Source organism: Mus musculus, chromosome 6, assembly GCF_000001635.26.
Source record: "Mus musculus strain C57BL/6J chromosome 6, GRCm38.p6 C57BL/6J".
NCBI lineage: Eukaryota > Metazoa > Chordata > Mammalia > Rodentia > Muridae > Mus > Mus musculus.
The window spans coordinates 135,566,946-135,594,676 of NC_000072.6; the positions used below are offsets into that span (position 1 = coordinate 135,566,946).

A 27,731-nucleotide genomic window follows, 5' to 3' on the forward strand; every position below is an offset into this window, starting at 1 on the left:
ACAAATGCTACTGGAATCCAGAAAGGACAGCTGCCAGTAAGTGGGTCAGAACTTACAAGAAAGAGTTAAGTCTCAGGATATTTTGACTTTCAGTAGGTTACTACAAAAACTTAGGCTTCCTCTAGGGTCTCATTTTAATAAACACAGTAGATCAGGATTCTTCCTTGCAGGATGCTCAGTGTGAGGGTGTGGCCTCTGAGAGCCACCTCTTCATTTGCTAAGTCCTGTTGATCCCAGCATCTGTCTGTCTGTCAATCTCTTTTCCCCATGGGCTTTGTCTTCATTCAGTCTCTCATCTTTTCCTCATGGATTACAGAAACCCTCCAGCATGTTTTCCTCACATACAGGCTTATCACTTTCCAAACCACCTCCTAACCCCTTCTGGATAGCAGCCAGTACCCTTTACAGACACCTGAAATCATCTTTACTACTGATGTCCACAGAAGTATCCACAGGGCTCCCCGATCCCGAGAGTCACCTGAGATTGAATGTTTGCATGTAGACTTCAAGGCCCTGACACTGCGACTCTTATTTAGCAGGCAGAGGACAGAGCCCCAAGCCTTAAACTCTGAGAGACCTGCCTGCCTCTGCCTCCTGAGTGCTGGAATTATAGGTATGTGTCACCAATACCTGCCATTAAAAGATGTTCTAATCAGGGTGGGAGGCACTGTCTGTAGCATAAGGCTGAACTCTCATTCAGCATGACAAGTCTGTGTTCTGTCCCTATCCACTTCCCCAATCTGCATCCTGACAGTGGGAGATGTTCTCTGAGCCTTGATTATCTGAGTCTAGCAAAGCTAGACTGTGAATGAGGATCCCATATTGAAGGTTTGTTTGGAACACCAGCCACTGGGCAAGTTTAGTTCCACGTGCAGACAGGTACCTCCAACTTTGGGCTGGGAGAAGGTAGAACCATGGGTTATACCTGCTGTCAAGACTTGTTTTCATCTTTAGTACAAACCTGAGATAGTAACACTGCAGGAAAGTGAAAGTATGTGTGTGTGTATGTATGTATGTATGTATGTATGTATGTATGTATGTATGTATGTGTGTATATGCATGTATATATGTGTATGTACATCAGTATATGTGTTTATATATGTATATATATGTATGTGTACATAAAAATGTGTATGTGTGCATACATATGTGTTTTTGTATATATGTGTAGTGTATATACATATATGTGTGTATGTATATGTATGCATATATGTGTATTGTGTATACATATATATGTGTGTGTGTTTGTATATATATATATATATGTGTGTGTATACATATATATATATGTGTATATGTATATAAGTATATGTGTGTATACATATATGTGTGTGTATGTATATATGTATATATACGAGCTTATGGTGCTTAGCTCCTGCTGCTTTCTGAGCTGGGTTGCTCACTAAGTAAACTAAGACAAGGACAGAATAATGATAGCACTGGAAACTGCTCTGCCTATTTCTCCAAATCCATACATGACATTCCAGAGCTCCAGATGGCAGCATGGCCAAGTTGGCAAAGCCTACTGTGATGTCTTTAAACTTCTTCTTCTTCACCTTCTCCCCTTTGTATGTCTCTTTTGGGTGTCTCCTGACCTCTTTTAGGACCAAGCCTCTCAGGGCTCTTCATTGCAAGTTCTTGCTTGGCAATCCACTTATCCCCTCTGTCCCCAGCACCTGTTCCCCCTCCTTCCCCCTTTCTGTCAACTTGTACTCTGCCACTTCCTTTAAGATGAAAAATGACCTGATAGAACATCCACGGTCAATAGTCCAATGATATAACTCACTTTGTTCAGGAATGCAGTGTTTATCCTTTAGCTGGACGACCAAGTCCTACTACAGGTTAAGTTGGTTAATGGGCAGTTCTTTAAGGGACTATGAGGGACTTGGGGAAAGGTTCTCGTTATCAGTCCCCTGACATTTTAACTATTTCCTCCCCTTGCAGAGCTAACATTTACTTCTCTTGGACCAGTGCCTTGGGACATAGAAAGATTGGTTCTTAACAGTTAGATTCCACCTGCACCTTCTTGGGCAATGAAGCGATAATCTAACTGTTATTTTGACAAAGGGGATTAAATATATATTTAATAAAAAATGACACCATCTAATTTTTATATCTCTGTAGACTTTTGATTTCAATAAAGCTCACATTTTAAAAATACATGTCAGACCATGTGTTTCTGATCTGGGATTTATTGATCTGAGATTTAATAAAATATGACTCTTACTGTGCTTCTCACATAAATGTCTTAGACTAAGAAGTCTCCTCATCCCTGCCCCCTTCCTTGTCTAGGGAGCAGCAATGTACTGAGCCACTGAACCAAGTTTCCAGCGTGGACTTTCCCCCTGCTGGCATGTTTTCATACTCTTTGCCTTGATCTACTGTTGATAGAACAGGAAGGACCTATCCCTGAGTTACTGTTCTAGGGCTGCTGTAACAAAATGTAATAAACTGGGCTGCTTAGACAATATGTTTTTTCCTCTCATATCTCTGGATGCTAGAATTCTAATGTTAAGACACAGTATAACCCACCCCTCTAGCTCTGAGTCATCCAAACTGGCCACCTCTAGCTTTCGCTGGTGATTCCCAGCACAGAGAGGTACCAGTTCAATCCCTGCCTCTGTCTTCACAGGGTGTCCTGCCAAGGTCTTTATCTGCCTTTTTCCTTTTATTATGAGGATTAGGGTCCATGGCGATCCAGTATGACCTTGCCTTAGCTAACTTCATGTCTACAAACTCTATTTCCAAATGAGGGTTACTTCTGGGATTCAGGGGCCTTGGGAGGATATTCTTCATCAGTGTATGCATTCTGAATTTTCCATCTCAAAAGGCTTTCTCATATAGTCCAGGTTGGCTTCACACTAATCGTACAACTGAGGACGATCTTGAATTTCTGATTCCCCTACCTCCACCATGGGATTACAGACTTTTTTCTTTTTAAGGAATTACTTATTTATTTTATCTATATGAGTACACCATAGCTGTCTTCAGATATACCAGAAGAGGACATTGAATCCCATTATAGATGATTGTGAGCCACCATGATCTTGCTGGGAAATGAACTCAGGACCTCTGGGAGAGTAGCTAGTGCTCTTAACTGCTGAGCCATCTCTCTAGCCATCCTTTGCTTAAGCAATGATGGGCCTGAAATGCAGTGCTTTGTGTGTTTTAGGCAAGCATTCTGCCAACTGAAGTACACCCCAAGCTCCCTTGTGAGATTTCTGTCTTCAGTTTTTTTCTACATTCCATGGACAGTGAACCTGTGTACACCTTCCTACATCAGCCAATTCCTGTGCGTCCAACTCAGTTCTTATAATGGCCTTTAGCTCTTTCTAGAGAGAAAACATGTTTTTACTTTGATTTCTCTGGAACAGAGACTCAAAATATTTTGGCTAAGAGCTAGGTTGAGAGTGGGGCGGGATGTCTCAGTAAATTAGCTACCCCCATCCCCTAGTTTGCTGGGAGGTCTAGATCATCTATGACAACATATGGATTAATGGTAAAGGCAGAGAACTCAAGGATCCACTTCTGACTCTCATTCCAGGTCCTTGTCATTCATTTGGCTTACATTAGGTGGGTTTTAATCATCCCTATGATTTAGAACTCATTTCCTCATGCATTTACTTACTTATTTACTTCCTAGAGTCTGAGCATGCTTGTGAACGTCCACATTTCACTGAATACACGTGCAGGACAGAAGACAACTTGCAGGACCTGGCTCTCTTCTTCTACCGTGTGGATGCTCTTCTTGACAAACTTTATGATTATTCCCTGGGTTGGTTCTATGAAGTAAAACTTTACCATAGGATGCTGTGTGGATAGATATAGGCATTGCTGGGTCTGCTTCTCCTGAGTCCCACCCATAATTGCCTTTATTTCAATGAAAGTCTTCTTGTACCTTGTTTTCTATCCCGGGACACTTTACTTGTTTCTGTAGATGATCTGTCTACTTCAGAATGCAAACATCCTCTGTGTAGGTATGAGTTGAGGTCCAATCTCTCACTAGATCTGAAACATTTTGACCAGACAGAGCATGATCCTTGGCCACTATACAGACCCTGGACTCTTAGTTCTTATCCCTTTCCTTCTCTAGCATCCTTAGATGCTTTCCTTAGCTTTTGAGTATCAGGAAGCCACACCCTAGCTACAGAGCTACTGGGTCATTGCTTCTTCTGGCGGCACACACAGGAATCCTAACAGGAGTACATGGAAAAGCTAAGGTCAGCTCTTTTGGCTTTATCACTTGTTTTTATTTTAATTGTATGAGGTCCCTCTCTTTATATATGTGCATGTACATCATGCGTGTGCAGTGTCTACAGAGGCCAAAAGGGGCATTGGATCAATGGAAGTGGAGTTATTGATAGTTGTAAGCTACCATGTAGGTGCTGGGAACCAAACCTAGATCCTCTCAAAGAGCAGAGATGTATCCCCAACCCTCCCTGACCAGCTTTGGTATTCTATAGACACACACACAATGTTTTTGACTAATTTCTAAAATCCTTCATGGGCTCCAAAATCATTGTGATCTCTGTCTGGCTCTTCAACCCTTCCCAGGGCTTGTACCCTTGCTGTTCTTTGTGACAATTCTAGGTCCATTAAAGCCATTAAATATTTTCTTTTAATCTTCTTGCTCCCCTTACTTTCCTGCTTTAAAAAAATGACTAAATTTTGCTTTTCCAAGCTGAATGTCGTAGGGGTATCTTCCATGTTGTTTAGTTTATTTGTGTTGCTATTCTGCTGTTCTCTTGCTAGTAGTAACTCCCAATTGAGCATGAACATAGCCATTCTAGTCATTTCCAGCTCATTAATAAAGCTGCAGAGAAAGACAGATTCTTACCCTAAACTGTGTGGCACTAGTCAGACACTTACCCTGAAATGGACTTCTTAGAGATTGATCATTACCCCCATGGTCTTTCAGGAGTGTTTAATCAATGAGGCTGGGTTCTTATCCAAGCCATTTTAAACTAAGTTGCCAAGGAAACTTTCTTGAGACAAATTGCTTTCCTGACACTGTGTATTCTCCAGCACTCTCTCCAGCTTCTCTATTAGAAACTCACAAATTTGGCAGGTCTTTTCTCTGGCTTTAAGAATTGTTCAAGGTTGTAACACTTGTCTCTTTTCACCCTTAACAGTCTTCTCTCTCTTGAGAAAAGGAAGTAGAGAAATAACTAAATCATTGGGGCAGCTGTCTTCTGTGTTACCAATGAGGGAAATGTTCCCCAGAACAGATTTACAAAGGTATGTGTCTACACATGGCAAGGCCTTGGTCACCCAGGTGTTTCTACGGACACACCTAGGTTCACAGCTTTATGGTCATGTCTAACCCGAAACATGGGTGCATACCTACCATGCTGTATGTAGGTGCAATCTTTTTCCAACTAGAAAAAGGTGTGTGGTCATTACTATTGGTTGCTAATTTGACAAGATCTAGGATTACTTAGGAGACAAAACTTTGGTCACACCTTTGAGGGAGTTTGTAGATTGGGTTAATTGAAGTGGGGAAACTTATTCTCTCTGCAGTCCTGTTCTACCAAAGTCTTTTGCACAGAGCTAACGACCCTGTAGGTACATGTTCAGGTGTCTTTCAAGTGTGATGGTAGATGATTTCCTGGACTGAATAAAAAGAGAGAAAGCCAATAGAGCATCGATATTCAGCCCTGTTTCCAAACTGTGGGTACCGTGAGACCAACTATCTCATGTCTGAGGCCAGGCTTTATCCAACATGGTAGACTAAACCCCCCAAACTGGGAACCCAAGTAAACCTGTCCTTTTTTTGTGTTGCTTTTTATCAAATACTTTGTTCCAGCAAAGAGCCTAATGATAGGGAGGGTTTTTATTTCAGAGTCTCTAAGGAGCCCCCCCGCCCCCCCCTGTAAGTTAAGATACACTGTTGTACATGAGGGCTCTTCTAATTGTTTCCAGTACTTTCTTTCCTCCTATGAAGGTCAAACCAAAATTATTGAGTATACCTTATGTTTTATGACAGGTACCAACATTTTTCACGCAGAGCTAAAAAGCCAGTACTGACATGCTCAGGTGGCTTTCAGGAGATGGTAGAGTAACTGTAGGGGTCAGGAACCAGGTTATCTGTCTTTTGTTTCTTATCAAAAAGCACATTCTGGGATGATTTAAGCTAGCCAGGTAGTTTCCTGCTCAGTGCCAACTTGATTTATCCACATCCTGTGACCAGAATGTGTGACGTCATCAGCAACAGGCTCTTATGACCAAGTTCCAGTAGGAAAGCAAGGGCACAGTGATCACCAGCATTATTTCGGGTTCCTGGGGCAACCCTGACCAATAACTTGGGTGTTGTGTCTAACTCCTGGCACTTGACTTTTTATTTGGTGAACTGGGAGGAACACTGTTCCTGTAGGGTAGGTGTACACACACACACACACACACACACACACACACACACACACACACACACACACACACACACACACAGAGAGAGAGAGAGAGAGAGAGAGAGAGAGAGAGAGAGAGAGAACACTAATAAAATAGTTTTTCATATGCTTTTACAAACCTGTCCTTTAGTGTTAGCTATTCCTCCCTGACCCCGTTCTCTGCCCTTCCATTCCCTCCCTCTCCTCACTTAAATGTGCCAGGCTTTTTGCCTGGAGGTTGGGAATCTGAACTTAGCTCCTCATACATGCACAGCAAGCACTTTACCCACTGATCTATCTCTAGGCCTCAACACCACCTTTTATCTCTCCGTGTGCAATTCAGGACAAAAATGTATCAGACAGCCACTGCAGAAAGTGCTCCCTCAGGTGACCCATTTGCCATGCAAATGACAAGGGAGCTGGAGGATGGACAAGCACCGGGAACTTCCAGTTCCTGGGTTCTGATTCTCTTCTCTCACTGCCCAGCCTTGGGGCATTATTTCAGGGAAACCAACTTAAAATTAAAATAGCAACAATAATAATTTGCTTGGATCACTGAAAATGCTATTTCAGGCAAGGCATGCTTTTTGACATAGAGTGGCCATGTCCCAAGTCCTGTGACCTATCTGACATTGAAGAAAACTGCCTTTTACATTATATAATTGAAAGACAAGTGATAGCTCTATTGCTCACTCTCTGGTCACTTACAACAGAGCTAAGCACCCTGTGCTTTTCACTATATACCAGGGGTCTTAGGTTTAGTTCCAAGAATCTCCACCCAGTGTTCCTCTAGATTCTTGTTGCTGGCAACTATTCCTTTGCAGGGGCCCTTTCCTTTCATTCAGAGTCACATAAATTCTCCATAGAGTCTCTAAGAATACTTTCTTGACTTTATCCAGCTATTTTTATTGTCTCCTGAAGATAGGTAGGTAGGTAGATAGATAGATAGATAGATAGATAGATAGATAGATAGATAGATAGATAGATTAGGGAAGGAGAGAATGATTATATAATTGGCTGATCCCTGCTAGAATGTGTGCCCTTGGATGGCAGGGTTTTTACTCTTCATGTATCCCTTGTATTTAGAATATACCTTAGTACAGAGTGGATGCCTGGTAAGCAGTGGCTCCGTTAAATGGATGAATGGATGGATGGATGGATGGATGGATGGATGGATGGATGGATGGATGAATGGATGGATGGATGGATGGATGAATGAATGGATGAGAAAATAAATACATTGCTACAGACAGTAGACAGGACCCCACAGTTGTCTAATGGTATGTCTGCGGTGGGCATAAGCCATGCCTCTGTTATATGCGCTAGTTTCTTTTTGTTGTCCCATTGCTATGTTACTAACTAGAATCTAGAGCATAGCTTGGGCATCTGGCCTTTAGGCAGGATTAAATATGATTGCATTTCTGATGTGTGCAGCATCCACCCTAGGAAAGCTACCTTTGTTCACAATGTCCCTCAGACCTTCCTAGCAACCCACAATCTTAGCGCAAGCAGTTCTCTGTCTGCTACTTTTCCAGCGCTTCCTGTGACTGATTCCTCTCACTCCTCAAGTCCAAGCTTATACATACACACTTTCTGGGGAATCCATCCCTTTCCTGCTTTCTTTGGTCTGAAAGTTTCTGTTGTGTGTTCCCTCTTGCCAATGTATTTGTTGAAACTTAATCCCCAGTGTGACCATGTTAGGCATGGAGGCCTCAGGAGGAGAGTAGGTCTTGAAGACAGAGCTTCCATGAGAAGGATTAGTGCTCTTATAAAAGATCTAGAAAAGGAATGTTTTTCTTTCCTACTGCAGGGACACAAAGCAAGAAGACTCCACTTGTGAAGCAGCAAATAAGCCCTCACTAGATAGTGACTTCCTTGACTCTGGACTTCCCAGCTTCCAGAACTATAAAATGAAGTTCCCCTTGCTTATAAGATGCCCAGTTCATGGTGTTTCATCATAGAACTGGCACAGACTAATACAACACAACCCACCCCCCCACAAAAATATATTTAGCTTTGTCACATTTTCTCACTGTTTTCTTCTGAGCAATTATTTAGCCTCAGCATTTCTACAGGACAAAGGCTGTTTCCACCACATTCACCTTTGTACAGCCAGTGCTAGCAGAAGCTGCAGTCATGAATCAATGCACAAACAAGTCTATTATCAGATAAAATGCAGAGGAGTTGGAAATGAAGTATTATTTCATATTAGTCATTGCAGCTGCTGTTGGAACACACGTGTCTGAAGTAGCAATCTCGGCATCAAGAAAGCATTGTAAGCCAAGCATGGCCTGAGTGAGCAGCTCTCACATGGTGTTTGACTGATGTGCATTTTTTCTTTGGGGGGGGGTTCTGGTCTGTTTGTAGCTTGTCAAGTACATCCCAGCAAGTGACTTGATATGTCTTCATCACAGTAGAAACACAGACACACAAATTATATGCTGTAGATTCTGCTTATCAATTAAATATAGCAAGTAGTAAGGACATTTATATTCATATCCAATTCAGTTCTTATTGGGGTTTCTTGTTTAATTCTTACCCTGTTAGAGTATACCTCATCAGAATTGGGAAGTGACTTTAGAGAAATGGTATTGGGAACATGTCCTAGAAAAGCTCCTAGCCAGGGTGTCCTCATTTGCCTCCCTAGTGCTATGACAAAACAATGGCCAGAAGCAACTTTCTGAACAAGGTTTTGTCATCGTGTACTTTCAGGTAATATTCCATGATCAAGGGAAGGCAGAACAGGGGCTCAAGGCAGGAACATAGTGACAGGCACAGTAGCAGAGACCGTTGAGCGGTGCTGTTTATGGCTTCCCTTTCTTTGGCTTGCTCAGTTTGCTTTCTTATTCCACCCAGGACCACCTGCCCAGGGGTGGCACTTGGGTCTTTCTCCATGAATCATTCATCAAGGAAATGACCCACAAATTTTCCTACAACCCAATTTGATAGTGGCAATTCCTCAGTTGAGGTTCCTGCTTCTCAGATAACTCTAGATTGTTGCCAAGTTGATAAAAACTAATCAGAACGTAGGAGCTCTGTTCTTATGAAAGAGGATATTCAGTTGGATGAAGATGCTTTATACACAAAAAGCCATAAACAAGACTATATCCTTTAATGTACTTAGTTGCTGAGCAGAACTGACAGTAACTATAACTGAATACAGACACGGGAAAGGTACATTTATACTGGAGTCTTAAGGGAAGGTATGTAAATGAGAGAAAATTTAACTGGGCTTTAAACAATGTAGAAGAATAAATAACATACTTATCCAATGCCCACGGCACATGAGATACAAGACTAACTACTTTGGGGGAAACAAAGAATTATAAGACAGACATTTTTTTTTCTATCAGTGTAGATACATGGTATAAATGAGTGGAAAATTAAATAACCTGAGAAACAATGTTTGGGGTGTCAGGAGGTATTAAAATTAATGATATAAAGGAAAACAGATAAGATTAGCTTTAGGAGTGTTCACAGATGGTAGATTGAGACAGCTTCTCAGAAGACATGGGACTGTTTTGACTTAGAAGGACTTAGCTTGGAGGACAGTAGATGTCATCTGAGAGGAAGAGAGGAAAATATCAGAAGCAAAGGTACAGAGGCCGAACAGGAGAGACAAAGGGGACGGGGGGGATGCACCAGGGAGAGCAGGCAGAGTCAGTGCAAAGATAAAACCTGAGTTGTTGATGATAATGTTGAGGAGAAAGATCAAGTCTGTATTATGAAGGCAACAAAAGCCAAACTATTAAGTCTACACATCACTTGTCACACAGGAGTTGCTGGAAACTTTGTAAAGGAATGTGATGTTAAGAGCTGGGTCAAATATACATCTTGGATGTTTCAAGCCCTCATCTTAGGAGGATTCAGTATGCCCAACACCTGTGTACATGTGCCTGCTTTTGGACAGCTGTAGGCTTACATGGCAAAACTACAAAGACTGATAAGATAGGACCCCAATTTCAAAGTTCTCACAGTCTGAAGTGGGATAATAGTACTCCACAGGCAACTCTAGAGTGCTCAGAATCTTCCAGCAATAACCAAAATTGTCACACAGAAAGTTTAGGGATTAGGAGGGGGTTTTCTAGATCTCAGCTGTGTGGTATGGAAAAGTAAAAATCCAATTTAGGTGTTTGGGGCTTTCAGAGGGCATAGGCAAAGGAAGAAAGGGGATGCCGATGGTAGAAGGAGACTCTCTGAGAAGGAAAAGAGACAGGCAGGAATCTGAACTGCACCCAACAACCAAGGTAGATATCAACTAAGATAGGATAAACAGTCAGGGCAGAGGCTGGGCAGTATATCATTGAAAGAAAAAATTTGGGGGAGGCAGCCTTTATTCAACAGTGGGCTATAGGCTGCTTCTCAGAGTTCAAGGATGTAATTATTAAGTGAGGGCCACAGAGAGGCCTGGAGATATGGCTCTACAATTCTGAGCACTGGCTGCTCTTTCAGAGGACCTGGGATCGATTCCCAGCCCACATGACTGCTTACAACCATCTGTAACTCCACTTCAGGCAGAACTCAACACCCTCTTCTGGTTTGTACCTGCACCAGGCACATGAGTGATTGCTAGCATGCAGGCAAAACAAAACAGGAATTAAAAAGAGAGGACACAGAGAGTCTAAACAGGCCAAGAACTCTCTACTCCTGGGAGTAAATGATCATCCTACAGAAATAACACAACACCCCGCCCCCAACTTGGTAGGAAAGTGGATATGTTAAAGAGTTTTAAGTTGTAGTCTTGTCAAGGGAAGTGTTATTACAAGTCAAGTATAGAAGTTCATTATTTTTATGACTAAAAAGTTTGGAAATATAGATGCTTATAGATAATCTGGCTTTTTCATACTTAATAAATCAAGGGCAAATGATTATTTTGCATTCACTGATTTGCATTTACAGGTGGTTCCTCGAGTGTGGAGAGGGCAGGATAACTGCCCTGGAAGGCAACTTGAATTGGGGACTGGGCATTATCATTCCCAGCTTACCAGCACTCATGTTCTCAAGTGTAAGGTTGAAAATCAAAAGGCTGGTGGTGTGTTTGGTGAATCCCTGGGCTTTTGTGACTCAGTGTTCCTACGGTGCTGTGCTTCAACGCTGGATGGACCATTGGCTGGGAGCTTCTCTCCAGATGGCAAAGAGCAAGAGCCAATTGTACTTTTAAGTGTTTCATAGCTTTCTTTAACTCTACAAACAAACAGGTGGAGGCTTCAGGACAGTGCAGTTTCTGTGTGATTCAGGAAAGAGTTCTCAGCATCTAGTTATAAAGATGATTAAGAGATGCAGAAACAGGTGGAAGATCAAAGGGAGTGGGTTTTGAAACAGCCTTCCTCTGTATGAATGCCCATGAGGCCGTGTATCTGAACACTACTAAGAGATATTGGATGTAAGAAAGCATTCACTGGCTGTGAAACTGACAGGTACTGGCCGGTGATTGCCAGAAGGATGAGAATAGCAGAGATCTGGAGGAGGAAGAGAGCTTGGAAGAGGAAAGCAATCCTTACTTGGAGTTCTAGTCCTTGCCTTCTCCCAGGATGCGTTGGCTCCGAAGCCAGTGTCTCTTTAATGTCTGTATGTGAGCAAATCTTTTGTCTGGGAGTTTTGTTCTAACCTCCTGCTGAGCACTCTGAAGGCACAAATCCAACCCACTGTGTACTGTGCATTCCCCTGGAAAATGACGCCATGGACTTTTCAGTGACTGCTAACTTGAGAATGCCTGAGACTACAGCACCATAAGCAACGGACAACTGATGTACATGGGGGGGCGGGGCGGGGTGTGCATATGTGCGCATGTGCACATATGTGTGGTGTGTGCGTGCCTACACGCAGTTTCTTGTAACTATGTCTGCCATGTCTGCTGTGTCTCTACTCATAGGAGACTCTTGTCTCCTTTTTTATTTTTATTTTGCTCACAAGGGGACTCGGCATAATAGCTTGTTTCGAGTTGTGGGATATCTTTTTCACCCAATGACACCAGCAAAGCAAGCCACAGGCTTGAGTTCACTTTATTTCTCTCCAGCCTTGCTCGCTACTGTGCTTTCATCCATTTATAAATAACTTCACACTGTGGTCAGACATTTACTATAAGCACCTCTGGAGCCTCTGACAGTGGTTGCTTTCAGCTGATGAGCAGTGTTCGGCTGAAAGATACTGGAGGAACCTCAGCGCATGCGCTCTCTCTGTTCTCCAATCTGGACTTTTCTCCCCCCCTTCCCTTCCCTTTTGTTAGCTTCCTGCTCTCTTTTCTTTTCCATTTCCTCACCCACCCCCATTTTATATTCAGAGTTGCTTTGAACACAACAAAAATACTGCCAGAGGTAGTTATAATTGCACACGAATTTTGGCATATTTCATAGATTTTTCTTCTTAGCCTGAGTAGCACAAATTGACCCGTAAGAAATAAAACGAATTAATGTGATGACTTCTCGCCCCTCCCCTTTGTTCTAGTAGGAACATTTTTTTTCTTCATCATGATATAGGCCTATTTTTATTCTCTGTCTCTTGCATTTTTATTTAAACCTGAAATATTGATGAATCGCACGTGGAGCTCAGATTCATTAGCAGAGCTACAGCTCAGCTCGGTCGGTACAAGTGAACGGAAACTTGCTAAATCCTCAGGGGCCAGCAGCCGATGAAGGGCGGCATGAGGTCACTAGGAGCTGCTTTGATTGTTCTGGGTTCTTGTGGTGTGGTCACGTGGGTGGTGCAGGAGCGAGATTTTGGGGAATGATCAGGGAGATTCCCTTAGGTCAGCAGGACACGATGAAGATGATGAGTCAGAATTCAGCTTCAAGCTCCAGATATGATGCCAGCAGTGGGATTTGGGGCCTAGATTTGAACTACTCTAAGTAGTTTCCTGTAAGACAAGGGCAGCCATTCTTATCTCATGGGGCAGAGAGAAAGCCAAGCAGTGTGTGTAAAAGCATCAGCAAGGGGTCTGTCATTTAGGGAGTTACCAAAAAGTAGTATGCATTACCTTGTCACTCACGTTCTTCTGTAATCAGAAAATACAACCATTCTTCCTTCAACTGTCTCCTGAAGTGACTCTTCATTCACGAAAATGATGTTCAAAACCAACTGTTAAGCAGGGTGTGATGGTGTATGCTTGTATATGGGAGGCAAAGGTGGTAGGATTGAGAGCTCAAGACCAGCCTAGGCTAGGTAGCATGACTCTGTCTCAGTAGAAGGGGTTATGTTGTTGCTTGGGTTATGGATCACTTGAGTAGCATGTGCAGGATCCCGAGTTTGATCCTCAGAACTACAGCACAACAAATAAACTAAAACTTAGCACGAGCCTTCGAAAAGCAAACTAAGACAGTTGTCCTGTGGACATTGGCAAAAACTCTGAGTTGATATCAACTTGTGAATCTTCTTGTCTTGACCAAGATATTAAATCTGCTTGCTGTTGGCTTACCTGTGTTGTCACATTTAACACACACACACACACACACACACACACACACACACACACACACACACACACACTGACTTTTCCAACACCCCCTCCCACTCCTGAATAACAACTTGGTGATTTATTTATTTATTTATAAATGTCTAGGTCTTAAGTGAGGCTTGTTCCCTGACTAGCTTGTAATTCCATCACCCTATTCATACTATTCCATGTCTGCTACACGGCTGGTTACTTCTACTCAATTACATATGTCCAACTTTCTCTGAGTCTGTGTAGAGAATCTTCCCACGTCTGACTATTTCCCAGAGTTTTTACTCTCTGTCGGATGTCCCACCTTATAATCCTACCTCAGCTTATTGGCTGGCTGTCTTAGTCAGGGTTTCTATTCCTGGACAAAAACATTATGATCAAGAAGCAAGGTGGGGAGGGAGGAAAGGATTTATTCAGCTTACACTTTCAAATTGCTGTTCATCACCAAAGGAAGTCAGGACTGGAACTCAAGCAGGGCAGGAACCAGGAGCTGATGCAGAGGCCATGGAGGGGTGTTACTTATTGGCTTGCTTCTCATGGCTTGGTCAGCTTGCTTTCTTATAGAACCCGGGACTACCAGCTCAGGGATGGCACCACCCACAAGGGGCCCTTCCCCTCTTGATAACTAATTGAGAAAATGCCTTACAGCTAGATCTCATGGAGGCATTTTCTCAACTGAAGCTCCTTTCTTGGTAATGACTCCAGCTTGTGTCAAGTTGACACAAAACCAAGTGAGTACATTGGCCATCTGATATTTACCAAAAGGTGATACTTACACACACATACACATACACACACAAATACAAACACATACATATACACAGATACACATATACCACACACACACACGGTGGTAAGTTTAACATTTACTGTTGCTTTGGAATTGGGGTCTAGAAAACAGGACATCTGAAGCAAGAGCCTGGGAGCTGGAATATTGTTGGTTTCCAGTTTTAGAGCTGGAGGACCTGGGTTGGTGAAAACAACCATTCACATCATGGGTTTGCTGCAGGAAGACTCATGGGACAAAAGAACTGAATCCATGTGTCCCCAGAAGAAACAGTTTACAACTGGAAGAATAGATACCAGTCTGTATAAACTAGAGCAGTAACACAGACAAAGTAGTTAGCCTTCACTCTCCTCACATCACTTATCCCTGGATGACTCCAGGCTACAGCACAGAAAACTGCTCAGAACTAAAACTTACTTCCTAGTTGTAGCTTTATGGGGACTGAAGAGTGTGCTCTCAAAAGACGTGTGTTGAAGATGTGGCCTCCAGCATCCCAGAATGCCATTGTATTCTGAAATAGAATCTCGCAGAAGCAATTGTGTCAAAATCGAATCCGCTTTGGAGTGGGGTTTTATTTACCGAGACCACATCCTTATTCTAATAATAAAGGAATTCTGGACAACAAGACACCAGAGGAAAGGAAAGGGTTGCAGCCATGTTGTTTCATAAGCTATGGTATTTCCAGGAGCAACAGAAGTTGGAAGAGGCAAGAGGCATTCTTCTCTAGGTCTTCATGAAGAGTCACAGCTTTGCCCATGTCTTGTTTTTTTGTTTTTGTTTTGTTTTGTTTTGTTTTGTTTTGTTGGTTTTTTATTTCAAGGCTGCCATGCTCTAAGACTGTACACTCTGTTGTCCCAAGCCAACCCATTTGTTGAGCGTTGCCATTGTCTCGGTAGCCCTAAGAGGCTAATACAAAGCTTACAGCTGTATAGGAAGGAAGGAGAGGGGAGGGTGCAATTTAAATCCACTGCAGATTGACTTATCCTGAGCTGTACTTTAAGAGACAAACATGACCAGCAAGTTGTGGGATCTGCCCAAGATATTATTAAGGGATTGTGCCATATATTAGGAAGAGGGGCGGGGGCTCTACAGAGCATAGATAAATGCAGAGACTGGAAAAAATACAATTATCTTATGCACACACCCTGCTGAGTTCAGAGTGCTCAGTAAACCAGTTACATACAGATTTTAATGTCCTCTGCCCACCAGATGCTTGGGAAATTCGCCAGGATTACTCTCAAGCTGCAGGCTGGTTACCATGACAATGAAGGCAAGAGACAATCCTGTAACTATCTAGTTTACAGACTAGGTGGTAGTTTAAATACTCTATCTACTGATGGTTTGTGATTAACTTTGATGTTTAGAAATGAACCCTTAGGATTCTGACTCACTGGGATCTCAGGGAGTCCCCATGGCCACAAGAAGCTCCCTTGGGGAAAGAGCAGACTTCCCAGGTAGCCTGAAGAACCCTTTTCACAACCTGGCTTTGCAGAGCCATTGGGATCAGACAGCTCCAAGCCCAGAGAATCTCCACAGTAGTCAACTCCCAGGGGTCTCCCACAAAGTTGATTGGGGTAAAGGTCTTTGTTTTTCATTCCCCAAACAGCCCACTGGGCCACCTCCTTAAGTTCTGCAATGTCCCCAGAGAAGGCTATAAGCTTAGTTTGGTGTGAGGATGGATTTCCATATGTCTCTTTCCTGGAGACTGGGGCACTGAGACCAGAGTCTCAGCAGGTCTGGATGTCACCAATGATCACACTGCAGTATCCTAGCTGGGGCTGACTGACTGCCACAGTTAACATGCTCTCTCTTTTGCAACAGGGTTCTGTCTGGGCAGCTCATCCGACACTTCCTCAGCACACCTTCCAGGGATTGGAATTATCTTCCTGATTCTTCCCGAATCTTCGTAGTCTACATGGGAATGGCCAATAATGGTGACGTTGGAAACCATGAAATCTTTAGAAGAAAAGGTATTGAAGCAAATAGCGAAGGATGGGTAACTCAGAAGATAACGGAGACACCAGCCTGAGTCTACTGTGGCATTCTGCCCCCTAAATAGAGATGCAAGGATAATGTGAAGAGGGTTCTGAGCACAGGAAGGGAAATCAGAATTTCCCTTTGCAACACCTTCCCTTCTTTCCCATCACCCTTGGGTTTTGAGTGCTGAGCTGAAGTTTGTTTTGTCTTGCCTGTTGGCTCCATTGGGGAAAGAGGAAGGGGAGGGTTAGAGCCAGAGTTAAAGAGGTCCCCTTCCTTTGTTTAAGATACAGGCGGAAGGACGCTGTGATGTGACAAGTTGTGTCTTTAACACGTAAACAGGTTCTAGATTGTGCTTGCCCTTCCCCTCACCCCTGCACATGCCAAACTCCATTGGCTCTCCTCCGTGCCACAGTGTCCTGTCCTTGGCCCTGGCACTCTACAACTGCATGGTGTCTGTCCTTATGTCTCAGGCTGCTCCTTTCCGGTCCCCTTTCTGGTTCCTCCTACCCATCCTTTAGATGGTCTTTACCTTTGTATTTTTTCCCCCATGAATCCTTTTTACTCATTTCTTTAATGATGCTTTTCACATCCAAGTTTCTAGACCAGAAAATGTTGTCTGGACTTCAGATTCAAAAATTGCAGTTCCTCTCCAAAGTGCTGAGTGCAGTTCCGGGCTGCTTCCATGTTCTGTTAATTAAACATTGAAATTGGCTGAGAGAGATGATTAAATGGAAAGTGTTATTCTGTTCATATACTGATAGCTCACATATATACCTACATACACACATGCATGCATACATGCATACCTACATATATACAGGCATTCATACATACATGTATGCATACACACATGCATGCATAATACCTACCTACATATATACATGCATGCATATATACATGCATACATACATACATATGTACACTCAGAAGCCCATTAGCAGCTATGCCACATTGAGATGGTGAATGAAAGACACCCAGAGGCCTGCCAGCTTATTTGGCCTGTCCCACTGTGGGAACCACTAAAATGTGCATGCAAGAGTGTGAAAAGACAAGAGAGAAAGGGACATAGAACAGTTTGAGTACTTTGTAGAGAGGCAGAGCTGAAGATGCGAGGGTAGAGAGGAGTGGCTTATTGTGCATGGTCTGTCCTGCCATCTGAGGCTATGGTGGAGTCCCCGCCCATGCTTCCTCTGAGGACCATGTCTGTGTCCCTAGTCATATGCAGCAGCAGGGGTTAGTGTCGATGTCCCTGGCTCATACTACCTCTTAAGACCATGCAGATGTCTGTGGCCTGGGCTGCTTTCTGGGACTATGTTGATATCCATGAAGGGCTGTGCAGAGCTGGTCCCACCCCTCAATGGCTGAGGCGCCATGGAGTGCTAGCCCCACCTCTCTGGGCAGTAGAGTTGGCCCTGGTGGTAGGAGAACAGATGAGCCAGCCTGGAGGGCATGGGCTGGTCTGGGCACATATCTGCTATGAGGTGAGGAGGTGTGGGCTCAGAGAGATACCCCTGCACCCCAACCTCCATTCCTAGCCACCTGCCCCATTCAAGAGAACTGGCTGCCTGGGTCATGAGGGTCACGAGGTGGGTTGGGAAGCTGGTCTCACCCTTCACCAGCTGCAGGACTTGGGAGAGTGGGTCCTGCAACTTACCTGGGTGGCGCAGTAGCACTGGCTCTGATGGCTAGGGGCACAGGCGAGCCATCTAGAGGGTGTGAGAGCTGGAGAGCTGTCTCCACCCCTTGCCAGCTGTGGCACTGGATGGGCTAGCCTGGTCAGTGATAGAGAACTTGCCCTGGTGGTATGGGTGTGGAAGAGCTGGCAAGCTGACCAACTCAGTTACCACCCAGACCCAGATCCAGAGCTCTGAGTTGGCCCACCCAACATCTACTTCATCTATGAACTACTGGAGCATGTGAAAGGGCCAGTCCTGCAGACCCAAAGCTGTAGGATCTCCATGACACAGGGCAACCACAGAATATTGGAGAGCAGTTCTGATGAGAATTCAGTATTGATAGTGTAGCAAAAGCCAGAGGCCTCAAACCAGATTAATGACTCATTGCAATGAGCATTAGCAAGTAAAGATGTGTGGACAAGAGCATACTGTGGGACATACTGTGACATACTACCTTGGAACAAGGCAAGATATTTTGTATGTTTTGTTTTGTATTATTTATCTTTTGTCGTTGTTGTTGTTGTTTTGGGGGAGGTTGGAAGAGCAGAGGGTAGTTATGAAGGGACTGGAAGGTTTGGGGTATAAAGAATCAATAAAAAGTTTTGTAAAATGCAGTTCTTACTGAATTTTTAAAAATTCATTTCTTACTGTAATGACACCTCTGTGCGACATGCAGACACTTTCACAATCAACAAGCAAACCCCTAACATCTTCTGTTGATTCCCATTCTTCTAAGAAAGATTGGCTCCCCATTCGGGAGATACTACACGATTCAGCACACTGAGCCATTGTCCTTGGGAATTTACCTAGAAAAGAAGCTATAAAGTCCCTAGATGACATGGATCCAAACTCAGTAAGGAATTAACTAATACCAGAACCAATGTGGTGGGGGTTCCTTTCCTGATAACATCTGCCAGACCCTTTTCTAAAAGGTAATATTGAACCCAGTTAGTGTGTGTGTGTGTGTGTGTGTGTGTGTGTGTGTGTGTGTGTGGTGTACAGTGTGTTCACATGTACAGTATGGGCAGGCTCATGCCTATGAGAGAACATGGAAGGCAGAGGAGGCTGTTGAGTGTTTTGCTATATTACTGTCTTATTGCTTTCAGATAGAGACTCTCACTGAACCCAGGACTTACCATTTCAGTTAGACAGGCTGGATAGTAAGCCCCAAGGGATCCCCTAGTCATTGTGTGTTACAGTGTTGCAAGCATGTAAATTTCCTGTGGGTGCTAGGATCAGAACTCACACCCTCCCTTGCGTTTGCATAGCAAATGCTCTTACTCACCTTGCCATCTTCCCTGCTCCCTTTCTATTTTCTGTAAAATTTATAATCTAGCTCTTGCCCCTTCCCAGTTCTCCTCCCACAGTTCCTCATCCCACTCCCCCCCCCTCCCGGTCTCTGGGAAGACGCTCCTTTCCCACCAGGTCTCCACCCTCCCTGGAACCTCAAGTCTCTGGCGGATTAGGTGCATCTTCTCCCACTGAGGCCATACCAGGCAGTCCTCTGCTATATATGTGCCAGGGGTCTTGGACCAGCTGGTGTCTGCTGTCTGATTGGTGGCTCAGTATCTGGGAGCTCCCAGAGGTTAGTTGAGACTGCTGGTCTTCCTATGGGGTCGCCCTCCTCTTCAGCTTCTTCAATTCTTTTAGACAGGAACAGTTCTGGGTCAGAAATTTTGACGGTAGGTTGGTAACGCCATCCGTCCATTTGTGGTCCCGTCTATCTATTGGAAGTGGATGCTTTGAGTTCCCTCTACCCACTGTTGGTCATTTCATCTAAGGTCACTCCTATTGAGTCCTGAGAGTCTCTTACTTCCCAGGTCTCTGGTACTTTCTAGAGGGTTCCCCTACCTTCCAACCCCCAAGGGTGCATATTTCCATTCATTCTGGTGGCCCTCTGTTCTTCTCTCCTGTCCCCCCATACCCTATCCTGTTCCCCCTCTCACCACCCAGTCCCCTTTCCCACACAGGTCCCTCCCTCTCTCTGCCTCCAGTGATTACTCTCTTCCCCCTTCCAAGTTGGATCGAAGCATCCTCCCTTGGGCCTTTCTGCTTGTTAAACTTAAGTTCTATGGGTTGTATCCTAGGTATTGTGTACTTTTTAGCTAATATCCACTTATTAGTGAGTACTTACCATGCATGTCCTTTTGGGTCTGAGTTACCTTACTCAGAATGATATTTTCTAGTTCTATTCATTTGCCTGCAAATTTCATGATGTCCTCATTCTTAATAGCTGCATAGTATTCCATTGTGTAAATGAACTGCATTTTCTATATCCATTCTTCCATTGTGGAACATCTGGGTTGTTTCCAGCTTCTGGAACAAATAAGGTTGCTATGAGCATAGTGGAGCATATGTCCCTGTGGTCTGGTGGGGGCACCTTTTGGGTATATGACCAAGAGTGGTATAGCTGGGTCTTCAGGTAGAACTATTTCTAATTTTCTGAGGAGCTGGCAGATTTATTTCCAGAGCAGTTGTATCAATTTGCAATCCCACCAGCAATGGAGGAGGAGTGTTCCTCTTTCTCCACATCCTTGCCAGCATATGCTGTCACCTGAGTTTTTGATCTTAGCCATTCTGTTTGATGTAAGGTGGAATCTCAGGGTCGTTTTGTTTTGCATTTCCCTGGTGACTAAGGACTTTTAACATTAATTTAAGTGCTTCTTAGCCATTTGAGATTTCTCTGTTGTGAACTCTGTGGTTAGCTCTGTATCCCATTTTTAATTGGGTCATTTGGTTTTCTGGAGGCTGGCTTCTTGAGTTGTTTATAATTTCAGAGATTAGCCCTCTATTGGATGTGGAGTTAGTGAAGATTACTTTTTCCAATCTGTAGGCTGCTGATCTGTCCTAGTGACGGTGTCTTTTTCCTTACAGAAGCTTTGCAGTTTTGTGAGGTCTCATTTATCAATTGTTAATGACATTTTTTCCCACTTCTTTCTTAATGCCAACCCCCAGGAAGGAAGGAGCTAAAGCATAGAGACTTTTGAAGATCAGTGGTTTATGGTGGAGAGAGGGTAGCTCAGGTCAGCCTTGACAACAAAGCAGAGTTAATATCAGCATCAGCTGTCAGCTTGGAAAGGCAGAAGAAGGGAATCGAGGAGGCACCTGGAGGGGCAGTTTGTGAAACACTGACTTGGATGGAGATCTGGCTCCGTGGTCCATTCTTGGAAGCTGTGCTGGGATTCTGGGATATTTTTAGAGGTTGAATCTCCCAGGAACAGTTCAGCAGAGATTCTCAGAGCTCAAGGGTAACGGCTCAGTTACTGAGTTCTCCTCTCTTAGGTAAGCAAAGCAAGGTACTATGGATGGGAATTCAGGGCCAGTGTTCAGCTAGACGTTCTTATGCCTCCTACTGGAGCCCCAGATCCCATTCAAAATTTAATGACTTGTCTGAGGGCAAAATCAAAGTAGGTCTGGGGCTAGGGGAGAATTGTTTTTCCAGAGGCCCAGGGGATGTGAGGGATAGTCACTAAAGGAAAGTTCAGTTAAAGAATAAAGTGAAAATCTAGTCTCTATTCACAAACACAACCCCCAGATACTACACTCTGTTTCTCAATGGACAGGGCAGATGTGATGGTTTGTATATGCTCAACCCAGGGAGTGGCATGATTAGAATGTATGGCCTTTTGGAGTAGGTGTGTCACTGTGGGTGTGGGTTATAAGACTTATCCTAGTTGCCTGGACGTCAGTATTCTTCTAGCAGCCTTCAGATGAAGATATAGAACTCCCAGCTTCTCCTGCACCTGGATGCTGCCATGCTTCCTGCCTTAATGATTATGGACCACACCTCTGAACCTGTAAGCCAGCCCCAATTAAATGTTGTCCTTTATAAGACTTGCCTTGGTCATGGTGTCTGTTCACAGCTGTAAAACCCTAACTAAGATTGCAGAATAGATCAATCTGAGCTTTGGAATTCTTTGGGATATTTCTAATCAATATTTAACATTCAAAGCACAGAAACCCTAAATGGCCATGAGCATACAGCAATAACTAAGGGAACTCAAACTTCAATCAGGATTTAGTAGTTCTGTGGGCTTAGCAAATTGTAATTGGGAGTCTGCAGAGATGGCTCATTAGGTATGGGGACCTGAGTTCAGATCCTCAAAATCCATATGAAGCTAGGTGCTGTAGTGTGATCTATAACTCCAGCGCTCCTACATGACATAATCAATGTCCCAAAAGTTCAGTGACCCCCAAATGGGCATGCACACTAGTGAGCAAAAGAAGCTTTCTCATGTAAGGTGGAAGCACAGGACTGACTCCTAAGGCTGTCCTCTGTCACATGCGCATGCACACAAACACATCATCACCATCATTGTACACACATACATGCAGAAAATGATGAACAATTTTGGGATTGGATAAGAAATGCAAAGGTGTCTTAAAATGAAATCACAAGTGCTTGCAGGGGAATGGCTGGGCATTCTACAACATGTCAGTTCTTTTATTTAGTAAATATTTATTGACATTAATTCAGTCTTCATTTCTGATTTCTTTCCTTCATGACTCTATTCATGTTTTTTAATCTCTCTCTCTCTCTTATCTATCTATCTACATTGGACCACAGGAATCAAGGCAAGCTGATTCTGTGTTCCAGAATGCCCTTAATTGGCTTAAGTCCATGGGAACACTTGAAACCTCTGCCCACAGTGTTTGTTTTGTATCTAGGTGGAGGGAAAACCTATATTCCAATCACAGTGAATACTAAAATATTCCCTTGGAATTATGAAACTGAAATGTGCCCCCTTCCACCGGATATGACTAAAACATCACAGCCCTGACTGTGGCTGGTCGCCATCCTTGTTTGAGTTCAATTTTCTTTTATTTGCTACTGAAAGCCTGCCAATTTGACCTAGTAATTTCACTTCTAGGAATCTACCCTAATAAAATGATCATAAATTCATACAAAAATCCCAAGTATACTATGATTTGTAAGGATTAAATAGGAAACAGCCTACACAAAGGTCCCCTTATGGGTTAAGGTTAAATAAATTATATTATGTGCATATGATGGAATTTTATGAAACAAATACAAATCATATTTCTGAGGAATACTTAATGACCTTAGGAAATGCCTACAGCATAGCACACAGTACAGAAGAGAAGATATAAAATTGGATTCATGCAATGTGATCTCATGATCTTATTTACATATAGAGAGATAGGAAGGAAACATACCAGACTATTAACAGTTATTTATGGGACATTTTTACCACCCTCTTTTTGTGTTTTAATTCTTAAAAAATGTACATATATTACTTTTAAAATTAGACAGAAATTCAATAAACATGAGCAGTGTTTTATAGATTTGACCGTTTGACAAAGACCCCAAAGGGTGGCAATGCGCTCATTTTCTATTTATTGAACCGTATATTTGAATCATGTGCTGGGCGGCTGTTATGAGGGAGCATGTCCTTAAACTCTCTCACCCTTTGCTCAGGCTTGACATTTTATGGAGATCGGCTCTGCAGAGAATTTAGGCTTTGAGTAGAGGAAAACATTTCTTGCCAAAGAAATGGGTCTGTGGCCCACTTCTCCTAGGAGTTTACGGCTATTATTTTTGTTGTTATTTTTATTATGACTTCTATTTTGTGTATTACATTGATGTGCACATGAACATGTATATTTGCACAATGTGTGTGCCCATTCGTGCACGTGGAGGTTGGAGGTTGACCTAGAGTGTCTTCCTCATTTCTCTCTACATTATATAATGATACAAAGTCTCTCACCAAGCCCAGAACCCATGGGTTCAGTTATTCTACCTATCTAGATTGCTCCAGAGATTTTTCTTTTCTACTTCAAGAGCACTGAGATTACAAGAGAAAAACAGCCCCTCACACACTTATGTGGGTGCTGAGATGTGACTGTTGTCTTCATGCTTGCACTGCAAGTGCCTTGCCCACAGAGCTGTGTGCCCAGCTCAGGGTTTACTTCTTGAAGCCATGAAGCATGGAATCTGAGGTTCTTCAGACTGTCCCTCCCAGTCGCCTCCCAGCGCTTAGGGTTAGGGCTGTCATCGCATATTGCAGATGGGAAACTGAAATGCACTGGGAAGTGAGTCACCCACAGCCAGACTGTGACACAGCCACAAAGAAACAGTGGCAGAGCAGGACCATCTGCTGTTCCACTTACAGGCGTGATCCCTAGGCTAGCTTGGCACCCGGAGCTACGTTTCCCAGGTTGGACCGGAAGGCAGCCTCCTCCATCGAGAAGGCCAGCACTGCAGCATCTCAGATCAACCACAGCAGAAGTTCTAAGGCAGGAGGTCCGAGAGCAGCGAGTCCATTTCTCTATTTGTATTTGGAAAGGTCATGTTGACCCTGCATCACAGCCCCTCACTGAAGGGAGGGATCCCGAGGCTTGCTTGTAAAAAGCAGGGCCTCCTTTATTTCTCTCTCCCTAGTCCCCAGCTCCTCCCTTTCTCACCTCTCCTCCTCCCTTCATTTCTTCCCCAGTTCCTCTCCTTCCACTTTCCATCTTCCCATACCCACCCACTTCCATCTTCCTATGTCAGTGCTCAGTGTCTCTAATGGCTCCCGATTGTTAAGACTGGAGCAGTGGTCTGCCAGACTATGCAGTGGCTACATCAGGATGCCACCTTTTCCATCATCCCCATGGCTAAGGTATGTAACTGTTCTTAGTTGTGCCCTCATCAGGGCACAGAACCTTTCAATCATCCTTATTTTGGTTCAGAGAGCCAATAATGTTCCGAATGAGCTGACTTCTATTTAAACCTGTGGTGGACTTGGGATGAGCGTGTTCATAACTTCTACAACTTCTCAGATTTTGCTTCTTTGTGCTTTATAGTATATATATGTGATATGCATCAATGTACTTCTGATTTTTTCCTGCAGCCTGGTTATGTCAGGGCTGAACTCCCTGCTTCTGGCTGTACCAAAAGATCATCTCAGCAACTTTATCTTCCTTGCTTACCTGCAGTTCTCAGTTTTAGCAGTGTTCCTTAATGAGCACAAGACAAGGAGCAAGGAAGGCATAAACAAATACCTGTTCACTCCAGATAGAGCACTGAAGACAGACCAAAGAAACGACCCCACCCAGGTCTCGTTTGGTAAATCAGTGGGCTTGTTTGGGTTACTGAGTGGGAGGTCACTTGCATGAGTGACTCAGGCAGCTGTATCAATGGACAGCCCCCCCCCCCCCAGTGTGGGTGGTGATGGATGATTGACAGCTCACCAGTGCTGTATCACTGGGTTCTCTGCACGGCTCAGGGGCAGCTCTAGCACCGAAGTGTCTCATCCTTCATCCAGAATTGCTTTCTGGTTATGCAACATCTGGAAGGGACCTTGTGAGTCTTCTAAGGCACTGGTGAATGTTACAAAACTCTGAGCCTCCTTCCTCTCCCCAGGATAGAATATTTAAATAGATAAAGAAGAGACAGCCACTGAGCATGGACCATTTATCTTGCAGGTTCTGAGAGCTTCACTTCTGACATTAGACTTTCAGTAGGGATCAAAGTCCTAAGAGAATAAACAAGTACAGAGAGCCCTGAAGTCAGGCAAACACCACCCAAAGTGCTGTCACAGAGAGTGTCAGGTAGGACAGGAGCTAATGTCCCTGAGAGCTGGGATCAAACTTGGCTTATTACAGCCTTTCTGCCCGTGAGCATATGGCTAGTTTCAGGGAAGTTAGTCTAATTCAGGTCTCTCCTTACCCTGCTTTTAGTAGGAGATAAATGGAAAGTAAACAGACCCACACATGTGCATTTCTAAATCATGGCCTCAAGACAATGTCTTCTAAAGTTGAAGGCAGCTTGACCTGTGGATACTTCCAGCAACTCTCTGAAGCTTAACCAACATTTACTGAGTATCTGTGAGGGGCCAGTCTCAGGATAAGGTGATTTTAGTATCTCAGCGCTCCAGCTGTTTTGTAGACATTGTCACCGTCCCATCTTATCTCTGAAAAGACTGAGGGCAATAAAGGCAAAGAATCCTCTCAAAAGCCACTGACCAGTGACAGAGTGTGGCTTCAAGTGCAGCATGTGACTCTAGCCAGCGGCCTTCTTTATAGAGAATGGACTTATAGTTGAGTTTTTCTTCCTGTTTTATAAGATTTTATGTCCTACTTTCCAGAAAGTGGAGTTCCAAGCCTAGCTGACTGAGAAAGGCCACAGCAGGCAGGAGGAGCTCACAAGGGAGGCTCCTTTCTGTCCTCTCATTCTTTCCACGTCTGTATCCTGCCTCCTTCTCAAAGAGGAAAAGGAGGCCACTCTTGTGTAGTGATCAAGAGCCTTCTCTGTGGACCTACATCGGTGGGTTAGGATCCTGGCTCTGTCACCAGCTTTGTGACTTGGAAAAGGGGAACGCTTCCTTTCTAAGTCTCAGTGTTTGCATCTGTACATGTAACATGAGGATAACGATCATGTCTCATCTCTAAGCTTCTCAAAAGGTAACGCAGTAGTACACGTACACAAGTTATTTTCTGGTACACAATACATATACAATAAAACAGCCACCTGGGTTTTCTATTGATAGCAGCCAGCATGGGTGTGAAAATGGCTGTGAAGGCCTTGAAAACTAATTTCTTGGTCTCCAGTAGAGGAGAAGATGTTCTACAAACTGTGACCTGGCAACTCTGCTACTATGTGTACATGGAAATGTTCACATCTATATCATTTGTGATTAGGAGAGGTTCAAAAACAATCCAAATAATCCACCAATAGGAAAATGAAAAAAATCAGAAGATAGCACTGCAGTGGAGTACCATATCCACCAAGTGAGGCAGAGGTGGGGTGCTGAGTGCACACAGACCAACACAGATGATGTTCACCAAGACAATGAATACAGAATGCAGAAGAATGGGTACAGAGCTGGCTTTGAAAGATGTAAGCACTTTTATCTTAGCAAGGTATATGTGCTTGTGAAAGGAAAGCAGAGAAGAACAATAAATATTGTGTTTGCCAGAAAAACAAAGGGAGTGGAGATGTACCTCCAGGCATCTCTTTGCAGAATAGTCTCTTTTGCTACCTGACTTGTGGGAGAATGGAGTAGCAGGCAGGATTCCACCAGGGCCCTAAAGATTCTCTCCATGTGATGCTTGTACCCCTCCCCCAGTTTTTCAATTGAATCTGGACCAGCTTCTGCTGTTGAAGGGCTCATGCAGAGATAGTTAAGGTTCTAAGCTGGCAGACTTCAATTCAGCCCCCAGGATAGGATTGTTCTAGATGAGTTGAGTCTTTTAAAAATGGGATAAGTACCACAGAGTCAGAGCACGGGAGGTAATTAGCATGAGGAAATCTCTTGGCTGCCATGACATTGAAGAAGGCTATGTCCTGGAGAGCCCAGAGTGCTCTTCATACTCTGAAGTTACTCTGTTGACCATCGGCAAGGATAAGGAAAATTTGGTCCCGAAGCAAGAAGGAATTGAATTCTGCCTACCAACCTGAATGTGTTCGGAAAGGATCAGAGCAGTGGTGGAGGTCAGGGATGAAAATGGGGTCCACATCT

At 43.7% G+C, this 27,731-nt stretch overlaps 1 long non-coding RNA gene and 1 other non-coding gene across 2 annotated transcripts in view; both read left to right on the top strand.

The window, feature by feature from the left end:
• Gm25136 overlaps window positions 1-17,315 on the top strand; it is a 57,718-nt gene extending 40,403 nt beyond the window's left edge. The window contains exon 2 of the long non-coding RNA XR_001785388.2: window positions 16,433-17,315. This is a non-coding gene — a long non-coding RNA (predicted gene, 25136). The remainder of the gene's footprint in view (window positions 1-16,432) is intronic.
• LOC115490469 lies at window positions 17,247-17,361 on the top strand. Its single transcript, XR_003956581.1, has one exon. It is a non-coding gene; the product is annotated as a small nucleolar RNA SNORA36 family (small nucleolar RNA).
• Window positions 17,362-27,731: the final 10,370 nt, after the last annotated feature.